Here is a 6000-nt window from a genome sequence, read left to right as displayed (position 1 = left end):
GGCGAGAAAAATACCTTATAACCTTACAAAATTTTTAATTGTAAACTATGGTAGCTAATTAACTTATTACATTCTTCTTATAATTTTGGGTATCTCATATTCAGAGACTCTTCATTGTTATAATGTATTCATTTTTAATACGTCTTTTAAAATATAGCAAATTTTGGAATATTAAAGAATTTCCTTCAGAACGACATAATAGTTTGCTACTTAATTGGATATTTGATCTTCTTCTGTAACCTTTAAATAGTGAACTGCAAAACATGCACTGAAATTTTTACGCTATTATATTTTTTGGTCACTCAAAAGTATTGAACAATCAAATAGCAATTTTGCTTTTAATTATTGCTGCATATATAGATGCAGGAAAATAATTTTTTTTTTGTTTAAAAAGAAATAAAAAATTTCACTGTCATTTTCGAAGATGTCACTTTATTCCTGAAAAATATAAATTTAAGAAGAAGTTTTAAAAATGTGTTCATTCTCTTTATTTTTATTCTTTCTTTGCATGTTCTTAGGCTCAATTTATTGCAATTTTTACGCTATTATATTTTTGGTCACTCAAAAGTATTGAACAATCAAATAGCAATTTTGCTTTTAATTATTGCTGCATATATAGATGCAGAAAAATAATTTTTTTTGTTTAAAAAGAAATAAAAAATTTCACTGTCATTTTCGAAGAAGTCACTTTATTCCTGAAAAATATAAATTTAAGAAGAAGTTTTAAAAATGTGTTCATTCTCTTTATTTTTATTCTTTCTTTGCATGTTCTTAGGCTCAATTTGGAATTGCTATAATTTGTAACACATATAGGAATGTTTAGAAAAGCAAAATGAAAAGGATAGCTACAATAATATTACTATCCTTCAATGAATAAGCTATGCAGTTTTCGCAGAAAATCACGCAAATAAAATAGTTTCATATAAAAATAATGGCAATTTCTTTTTCTGAAATCTCGAAAATTGTTATTATTCTCCCTCAGCACATAAATTCTTGTCCTATAGAATTAAACATTGCTCACTGCACTGCTTATTATGTTGAGTTATCGTTACTGATTAAGTGTAGTGAGTTGAATTGCTACTGAACTGAGTGATCATTACTCATTGAGTAGTATAGTGAGTTGCTTTGCTACTGAAATGAATGATCATTACTCATTGAGTAGTATAGTCAGTTGATTTGCTATTGAACTGAGTGATCATTACTCATTGAGTAGCGTAGTGAGTTGAATTGCTACTAAACTGAGTGATAACTGATTGAATATTGCAGTGAGATGAGTTGCTACTGAGTTGAGTAATCATCAGCGATGTACATAATCTGGTTTTGTTTCAGTTGTACCACACTTAATATGTTAAACTAAACTATCAAATTATAACTGTATTTACTTAATCAGCCTGAGAAATTAAAAACCAATAAATGTACTGCTTTGTGATCCGTACTTTATTTTATTTTTTGAAAATACATCTAACTGATATAATTTTCAAAATATTTAATTTGTACAGCCAACTGATAATTTTATGAATATTTCTAGTATTAATTCAATTTAAGAAAAGATGCATTAATGCCTTTTAGCCCGTATCTCGTTACAGTACCTTGTCCGATTTCCTATTAATTTATTCTATTTTAGACTTGAATATGAACATATTAGGAAAAAGACTACTTTGGGAGTAGTCGTTGCTCCGACATCTATCAAACAATAGAACTAGTCAGAGTGACATCCATTGCATAAAAGTGTTTCCACTTCCTCCTTTTCGATATGAAAAACTTTTTTGTGCCACAATTCAAAAATGGTACTCTTCTTTCAATTAAATTTTACAAGCAGATGATTTCAGTCCTCAATCTACATCCTAATTTTTTTTATTCTAAATTAGACCTCTAGTTACTTCCTTGTACGAAGTAAAAAGGAAGTATTGTAATCTCGAAAAGTTTCAGGCAGCATATTTCAACGAAAATATCCATTTTGACCGCTATCGAATACAATTTAACGATGTTTTTGCGTGATATCTGTACGTAAGGACAGAATAAAGACTCGTTTCCTCCAAAAAAATTATAAAACTCCTTTAATATTAATACTGAAGAGAATTTTTCGTGGCGTCTGTGTACGTACGTACATATGAACGTACGTATCTCGCATAACTCAAAAACGAGTAGCCTCAGAACGTTGAAATTTTATATATAGAACTGCTATAACATGTAGATGTGCACCTCGTATTATGGTTGCAATCGGCCGCACCAAACGTATATAAATATATTTATATATATATCCACTCTGTTACCCGGCTCATTGATCTCAGTTTCTTTACTCGTATATGTTTGTAAATTGTACATTTTTTGCTTTAAAAATGATTGAATTATGTTGTTTTTACCTTCCGGTTAAGGTTTTTATGCCTTTAGTAAATCTATGTGCAATATTTTTAGAATTATCAACAATTTTAAAGTTGTTTAAGTGCTGCTAAGCCTAATAATGTTTTTGATGGCGGCCATTGATTGTTTACATTTGAAACAGCAGACTAGTGGATTTGTTGCCAATCTAGAGAAACTTAGCTTCGCAACAACAAAGATAACGCCTTCATTTATTATTGCCAATTAAATCATGCTAAATCCTTTCTGGAATTTTTTTCAAGGAAATAAGTGTTTAAGATTTCTTCGTAATTTTTAATATAGATATTTTGAGTTTTTATGTATTCTTGCCTTCTCGCGAAGTGAGAACTGAATTAATTGAATGAGAAATACTCAATCGTCTGTGAAAAACTGTTTCTTTTTAGTTTTGTTTGCTTAATTTTTTTATACATCATTCTAGCTTTATTATAGTATTTGAATAGAAAATGTGGCAACGATTAGATAATTCTATTCTTTAAATGATATAAATTTTGTGCATTATGGGTTAAAATATGAACGAAATATAATATTGTTAAGTGAAACTAGCGACAGAGTGTCGCTATGGTAAACAAATACTAGAGTGAATTTTAAAGAATGCATTTATTCTGTTGTGGTTTATGCGCTGTCGGCGAAGTAGATTTAATTCAATCCAATAAGTTTAAATGAAATGCAAGAAAAAATGCGTATAATTTAATATTCCGTACAAGGAAGACATGTTGTGTACACATCAGATTTTTATTACATTGTGGTCTAAAATACTATTCTGATTTCAACTATATGCACATGTGAGTTAAAAAACACACCAAATCACGATTATTGTAGATTCTTGTTGACTTTGAATATCCAAACATTTAAGTAGATATATGTTTATATGGATTGTCATTAAATTGCTGTACTATGAAGGGTATACACAACAAACCAAAAATTTGCACAAAAAGCAAAATATGTCGGTATATACAAATGATTAGCATTTCACGGGATGCCCACATAGCTGTCAAGAATAAGGATACTTCGAAGCAATATAAAAAAAGTAGACTGAAACGCGAATTTTCCATTTTGAAATTGCATGTCTACATAGAATTTTGTGTCTTGTAGCTGAAGATGATGTTATATACTTATAAGGGTAAAGAACTCGTATCTCAGATTTCAACCGCAGGAGAATCGTAATCAATCAGGGCTGCGTGTTGTTGCAGAAATATTTAAAGAAAGAGAGAGAGAGATTCACATCTCAGAGTTAAGTCGCCGAAGAACCGTAATCTAGCGGGGTTGTGTGTTATTGCAGATCCTTTTCTGCTACGGTTGGTCAAGATCCAGTAACTTCTATGAAAATTTGCAGTCCAGGAGGAATACGTAGAGAGCTGTGCGAGATCTCAATGATTTCCTACTCATCAGTGCCTGAAACAACAGATATCTTGTTAGAGTTCTTATCGCCACATCATATATATGATAAGGTAGCAAATTAGGTACGTTGCATAGTACTAAGAATCCGCACGCAAGGTGCGATTATGTCTGCAACACTAAGGATTGCCACCAAGATAATCATTGTTTCATCTTCCCTTAACAGTGCAGCACAGGAATCAATCTTTGCAGTGGTGCATTCAGCTTCTTCCAAAAGCATATGGACACATTACTGGTGTCACGTCAACGTTTCCCCCTTTTTGACAAATCTCGATTTGATAGCAGCATCGCGATACCCGTATCTGTGCGCAGAGACACCGACCAGACCAAATATTTGAAGCCTGTCTATCTTCCAAACGACCCATTTCCTGGATTGATGCTGTGGTTACTACAGAGTGCACATTCTTTTTACCTCCAGTCAGTACATTCGGTATTTTACTTTAACCAATCACCGGCACAATACTGACGATTTTAAGACAGAGGATTCGTCATGTCTTCCCTATATTCATCACAACATCTCTTAATAGAACAATGCGAGACCACATGTTGCCCACGTTGTTCTAAGTTTCTTCAATACACGATCAGTCAATAGATACAGAGAGAGTGGCACGACAGCATAAGCTAGCTCCTACAACAAATGAAATTTGGCACAGACGTTGCTTGGTCTGCAATACCCCTAATGGTCGTATAAAACCTTGTTCGATTCCACACCCAAACGTATAATAGCTCTTATTGTTGCCATAAAATACTTGGTACTCATACTCATAGACTTAAAATATTCATTTCTGCATGTCCTGTACTTCAAAGTTGTTTTAAGTTTTAATTCATCCTTCTTCACAACGTATTCGTAGATTTTGCTAATCGCTTTCTTTCCAGTGGAACAATTTTAGTGGCCAATAAGCGTATGTAAAATAAAATATAAGATATGAAACAAAACTAATAATAAAATTACTAAATTTAATTGGAACCAATTGGCAACAGCATTTTAAATTCATGATTTTTAATTAAACATATCCCCTCTTCAAGTATACGCTTTGCGTCGCTCTGCAGCATGTTACCTCCCTCTTTCCCTGTGATTTATCTGCACGCGAACATTTTTGGCCCAGTCGCTGCTTATATTAAAATAAATATTTTCTTGAGCTTATAAATGCTACTGCAGTTAGTACGCATCACTATTTTGCTCCTTGCTCTGCTTAGAAAAGTCGCGTCTCTTCTCTACGCTCATTTTTCTATTATCTAATACATATAGAGAGAGAGATTCTTTCTCCTTTTTCTATTATCTAAAATATCATACATACATATATATACTATATATATATTATCTTCCAAAGGTTATCAGATAATTATTTATTACCAGAGGTTATCAGATACTTATTTTTTTTTCAAATATAAAAATTAGTATAGAAGCAAGTTTTAAATAATAGTAAAATACGGAAGACTTTCAAGTTTTGATTCGTAAATAATACACAAAATATGTAAAACTCTCTTAAGACGCAATTGAGCAATGTGACATCCTTGGCAATAATAAGCATAGCCTTCTGAATGTAAATTTCAAAGTCAAATTTGAAAGAACGCAAAACATGAATTTTCTCTGTTTTTAAAAGCATTTTCTATTCCATTTATCTGAAATATTTACACCCTTCTTAATGCTGCTACCCATGAAAAGTGTACTTAATTGGGGAAAGGTCATTCTTTACAAAAATAATTTTTAAAACCACCTTTTCGATTATGGCTGTGACGTTACTGTGATAAAAAATCTTGACATCATGTGTTTAACAAAGAAAGAAAAATTTAACTGCGGAAAGAAAATTAAGAAATTGTTATCTGCGTAGCATAATCGAAAAACTATGTTGCTGAAGTAATCGAAGAAGTATGTTCCTGAAGAATATTATTTGCTTGACACGAACTCAGAAATAATACTGAATTCATTATCATTTAATACTTACATATATCCTATGTAAAATATTTGTTAATTTAAATTTATAACTTTAAATACTCAGCTCACAGAATAATACACTTAAGAATAATACATTTAAACACTAGTATACATTAAATTACAGAATTTAAAATTGATAACGCCACAAAAAAATAAATAACTTTTTGCTGTCATCTCAAATTAATACCTTCAGTTAGCTTCATATAACCAACAGCTAAAATTTAGTTTGTAAGGAATGACTGCATAACTCATACGCGTTACTATTATGTAAATAATTAGCCCATTCAGCT

The sequence above is a fragment of the Stegodyphus dumicola genome, chromosome 5 (assembly GCF_044657685.1).
Source record: "Stegodyphus dumicola isolate Sdum_Otavi_A_Nest chromosome 5, ASM4465768v1".
Classification (NCBI taxonomy): domain Eukaryota; kingdom Metazoa; phylum Arthropoda; class Arachnida; order Araneae; family Eresidae; genus Stegodyphus; species Stegodyphus dumicola.
The sequence above is the reverse complement of the archived record's forward strand: the minus strand, read 5'-3'. Positions refer to the sequence as shown.